At 36.3% G+C, this 5808-nt stretch overlaps 1 long non-coding RNA gene across 2 annotated transcripts; it reads left to right on the top strand.

Annotated features, from left to right (window-relative positions):
• Positions 1–703: 703 nt before the first annotated feature.
• Positions 704–4702, top strand: LOC147390796 (uncharacterized). Of its 2 annotated transcripts, XR_015183131.1 has the most exons (4): positions 704–1314; positions 1446–1594; positions 2019–2116; positions 4006–4702. It is a non-coding gene; the product is annotated as an uncharacterized LOC147390796 (long non-coding RNA). The 2 variants fall into 2 exon arrangements; XR_015183130.1 differs by having other exon boundaries at positions 704–1594.
• The last annotated feature ends 1106 nt before the right edge of the window (positions 4703–5808 follow it).

Raw genomic sequence — 5808 nt, 5'->3', positions numbered from 1 at the left:
TTACAATATGGTGTACTACGGTACACCGGATCATATCTATTGAGATTAAATAGGGTTAGATTGATTTGGTTGAGATCAATTAGGGATAGAGTTTATCTCTAGATATAGTTTGATTTCTATAAAACCCTATTAGGGTTATTGTAATTATTTTCTAAGAGAATCAATAATATCTCATTCTTCCATATATATATGGTATCAAAGAAGTCAAAATAATCACTTTTTCATCATTCAATGGAGTCTAAATACCCATATCCATCTCATCTCAATGTTGCTAACTTTTTATCTCCCAATTATCACACAACTTTCTACCGTGGGAAACACATATATTGGAGGGACACCAATGTCAAAATTGAGAAGTGGAATCTGCTGATGAAGGACTTCCTAATCCAGAATGTAATGGATTCGCACTGATCGACTTGTGAAAGCATGGATCACCGAAACTCTCTCAAAACATGTTTTTGGTCTGATTGTAGGTTTAAAAACCTCACACCAAGTATGGCATGCATTGGAAAATGCCTTTGCACAAAACTCTCAAGCTTGAGAATTTGAATTATTGTCAAAGATGCACAATCTAAAGAAGGGTACATCATCTCTTTTTGAATATTTGAGCGCATTCAAATCAATATGTGATAAATTGAATGCCATTGGCAAACCAGCTTCTGACCAAAATAAGGTCTTTTGGGTCCTTAGTGGACTTGGTTCTAAATATGAATCACTTGCTACAACGATGTTAAAATCCTTTGTTCCCTCTTATTCCGACTTGATTTCCTTGCTTCAAAGCCATGAATTGAGAAATAAGGAATATCAAATCGAGATTCCCAACCCTTCTATGACGTTCTATAGTCAATAATCTGGGAGAACCAATGTTAGGGGGAGAGGCCTTTCTACTAGAGGCAGAGGATGATCATTTACCTCTAGGGGCTGGGTTTTCCCCAAACAGGTCAAAAGTTCAACAACCAACAAGAAAACACTAAATTTTCTGGCCAACACAATGCACATCCTCTTCAAAATCGTACATATAATATCATTATAACATGCTAGATTTGCAAAAAGAGTGATCATGATGCTCTCCATTGTGGGCATTACTTTAATAATAGCTTTCAAGCTGAAGATATTCCATAAGCTCTAGTTGCAATGCAAGTTTCCAATACTCAAGATGCCAATTGGTTTCCCTAACTGGAGCATCTGCTCATATCACTGAAAATGCAGGTATACTTACAAATTTAATTCCTTACGTTGGAATTGATTATGTTATGATTGGAAATGAAAAACGCCTGCATATTTCTCATGTTGGGAAAGGAAAATTTTCTAGTGGTACTACATCTCTTCCCTTACGTAATGCGCAAGTCGTACCTAATATTAAAAAGAGCTTACTATCTGTATCTCAGATGAATACTGATTAGCTTTGCTATTTTGTATTTAATGGTGATGATTTTCAAATCAAGGGCACATGAACAAATCAGATATTGGCATCGGGGAATAAATGTGGTGGTCTCTAAGCTTTGGATGGTACGCACTAGGAAGCTTACTTTTCTAATCAATTTCGGACTACTAGTGCAGATGTGTGGCACCAACGACTTGAACATCCGCAATAGTGAGTGCTTACATTTCTAAAAATAATGGGTAAATTTCTGTTAATAATAAATCAAGTGCGATGTGCACAAGTTGTCAATTGAGTAAGAATGCAAAATTACCTTTCTTTGCATCTACTAATCAGTCTATGAAACTACTAAATAGAGTTCATTGTGATTTGTGGGGAGTTGCTCCTATTACTTCAATTCAAGGTTTTCAATATTATATTGTTTTTGTTGATGATTTCTCTCAATATAGTTGATTTTATCTGTTAAAGAGAAAATCTGATTTTTTTTAGTATTTTCTCATTTTTCACAAAATGGTTGAACCACAACTTGATCGAAAAATTAAGATTTTTCAATCAGATGGAGGTGGCGACTATTCAAAAATGGAATTCTTAAATCATTTGACTGAATGTGGTATCATCCATCAATTATCTTCCCCAGGTACACCTCAACAAGATGGTATAACGGAGCGCAAACATTGACATGTGATAGAATTGGGCCTTGCCATGTATAACGCTGGGGTTTCAAAACAGTATTGGGTAAAGGCATTCTCTATGGCATTTTTTTCTCATAAATTGACTTCCATCACCGACTTTGAATATGGCTTGCCCGTACACTACCTTGTTTTAGGAAAGACCGAGTTATACTACACTATGCGTATTTGGCTCTTGTTGCTTCCCATATTTACGTAACTATACAACAAATAAATTTGAGCCTCGATCCTTGCCGTGTATTTTTCTTTGGGTATAGTGATAAACACAAAGGTTATCGATGCCTTCATCACACTACGGGTAGAATGTATATCTCACGTCATGTTGTCTTCAGTGAAAATAATTTTTCTTTTGCTCAACTCACTTCTAATGTTGATCAAAATGATGATTTCTTTACCTTCAATGAGTGGGTTGATCCTTGAAACTCACCTATCTATACCATCATTGGTCCACCTTCCTCATCTAATGAACTACCTATCATCACTAGTTCAGTTCTCCAAACCTTTTCACCTATTTTCTCCCAAGCTAATTAACACCTACCTAATTTTAAAGTAATTCCAACCCCATCGGTTGACCATCCCATTGAACCAAACCCTCATTATGACATTCCTCAACACATCTTACCCAACCAACCAACCAATCCAACCATCACCAACCAATAGTCCCATTCCTAATCATTCTACAACTATTCCTATTTCTTATGATACCATTTCCCTTCCCAATCCGCCTTCTCTTCCATCATCTCACTCTATGGTTACTAGAAGCAAGGTGGGTACTTTTAAACCAAATCCCAAGTATACTCTTCTCACCTCTCACATTCCCCTTGAACCTAAGACAGTCAAGTCGGCCCTGAAACATGATGGTTGGAAGCATGTCATGATGGAAGAAATGCAAGCCCTTATACATAATCACACTTGGGATCTTGTCCCTAGGTCCCCATCGATGAATATTGTGAGATGTCATTGGGTATTCAAACTAAGTTATGAGCTGATAGTTGTTTAGAATGTCTTAAGGCCCGATTAGTTGTTAAATGGTATAATCAACAAGAAGGTATTGATTTCTCTGAAACATTCAGTCTTGACATTACACCTTGAAGCATTCATGCTGTTCTTACTGTTGTTACTGTAAAAGGATGGCACATTCGTCAATTAGACATTAAAAATGCATTCCTTCATGGGAACCTATAAGAACCTATTTATATGTCCAGGTTTTATTGATTCATATCATGCTCATGTAGTGTGTCGCCTTAAACGTGTCCTCTATGAACTCAAACAAGCCCCACAGGCATGGTTTGATCGTTTCAATACATTTCTCCTTGGATATGGCCTCTTTTGCAGTGTTGCGGACTCTTCTCTCTTTATATATAGGCATGGTAGATTTATAATGGTCTTACTTTTATACAGGGATGATATTATACTTGCAGGAGATAATACCTCACTCATTGATGACTTCGTCCACACTCTTAGTCTAACATTCTCCATGAAAGATCTTGACTTGTTACATTTATTTTTTGGGCATCAAGTTTCATCATACTACAAATGGACTTTTCTTATTTCAATACAAATATGCACAAGATCTTCTTCATCGAGCAAATATGGACTCATGTAAGAGCATATCTACTCCTATGGTTGTTAAGGAGCGTTATATTTGTAGTTCCAATGACTTATTTTCTGATCCTACTCTTTATCGAAGTATTGTGGGTCATTTACAATACCTTACCATGACTCAGCCTAACCTCTCATATTCAGTCAATCCTTACTATGACTCAGCCTAACCTCTCATATTCAGTCAATACAATGTGTCAATACATGAACCAACCAACTGTTGTCATTTTCAATTGGTCAAACACATCTTGCATTATGTTTGAGGCATACTAAATTGTGGCTTTCGCATTCTTTCCAAAAGCTCACCTGATCTATATGCGTTCTGTGATGCAGATTGGGCTGGATGCCCCACCTCTCGGTGTTTGACTTCAAGTTATTGCACCTTTCTTGGTTCGAATTGTCTCTCTTGGAATGCTAAAAAGCAACTTACAATTACTCGCTCCAGTGCCGAAGCAAAGTATTGGGCCATGGCTTCTACAACAGCCAGACTCACTTGGTTGTCTTTCATTCTCCGTGATCTTGGAGTTGCTCTTTCTCAACCGTCCATTCTCTTTTATAATAATATGAGTGCTCTCTACATGATCGTCAATCCCGGCCCATTTTTTATCCTTGCAAAAAGCATATTGAGATTAACTATCATTTTGTTAGAGAGAAAGTGGTTCTTGGATCTTGGTAACGCATTTCGTCACATCACATCTTCAACTTGTTGACATTCTTACCAAACCACTATCTAAAGCATTATTTCTTGAATTAAGAGATAAAATTAGCTTGTGGTCTCGACCTCATTCCAATTTGAGGGGTAGTACAGAAGATCAAGAATCTAATGGTCCAAGTCATTGGGTTCCAAACCAACTACACAATTCACCTTACCATCTCAATGTCTGATGAATGACCCAATCCCTCCTAGAATCTATACTCATATATCTCAATCTCATATCTTGTAAGAGTGTAATCCTTAAAATAAGGATACACCTCCAACAAAAATTTTTTATAAAAGGGTGTCCAATGTACTTGTCATTAATATGAGAAAAAGAGGAAAATAAAATATATTTTTAAATATCTTTTGTTATTTAAAATTCTTTAGTTTGGTCCTTAATAGTCCCTCCATTGTTAATAGGTCTGTCATATTTTATATCTTTCTTTGCAATACAATAGCACTTATTAGGGGTGCAACTTGGTTCGGTTCGGTTCGGTTTGAGGTCAAATTAGAACTGAACCGACATAGGTCGGTTCCACTAAATAAGAACCAGAACCAAACCAAATTAAAGTCGGTTTGGTTCGATTCGGTTCCACGGATTGTAAATATTTTATAAATTATAAGTAATATTTTTAATGAAAAAATAAACATGAAATTTCATATAATAAATCACAAATCTATCCATGAAAGATCACTAATCTATGTACTAACTCTTCAAATAATTCATAATAATTATTATATACATATATATTTATTTATTGCATAGGGGTTCGATTCTCGGTTTGGTTCGGTTCTATACAAGCTTGATCCGAGATCCGAATCAAATTGATCGGTTCTCCATTTTCGTAATCCAGAACCGAACTGCAGTTTGTTTCAAACCAAACCAAACCACCCCAAAGCTATCGGTTCGATTCGATTCTCGATTTGAACCGGACCAAGTTGCACCCCTAGCACTTATGGTCATCTGTCGTCCTTCATCGGGGGCGAAGCATACTTGTACCAATTAATCATCAATCCATCAATAGTACACACCAATTAACATTATTTCTCTTTCTCCGTCAATACAATTTTCCAATTAAAATGTTTTAGACTCTTTTCCATTTAATTGAATGATCTACACAATGGTTGATTAAATCGTGCATTTGAGTCAGAATTGAAAGGGAGAATGATCTATACATGGGTTTATTCAATTGTGCATTGGAGGTAGAATTGAAAGGGAGAACAATGTGTGGTTGTTGAGGTGGAGTTGTTGACTAGAGGCCAATTTTGGTACTTGAATCGCTGTGAGCCCAAATTGCACCAATTTCAATAAAAAATTAGAGAAGGGATACATTCCATGCACATGATGCTAGGATAAAGATTTTTGAAAATCATGGACTATTTCCATTATACATTTTGTTAGTCATGCTGGAGTGACCTCAAATTGGAACCTCATGTCA

The sequence above is a fragment of the Akebia trifoliata genome, chromosome 11 (assembly GCF_017979445.1).
Source record: "Akebia trifoliata isolate Shusen 1 chromosome 11, ASM1797944v1, whole genome shotgun sequence".
NCBI lineage: Eukaryota > Viridiplantae > Streptophyta > Magnoliopsida > Ranunculales > Lardizabalaceae > Akebia > Akebia trifoliata.
This window is presented reverse-complemented; position numbering and strand designations above follow the sequence as displayed.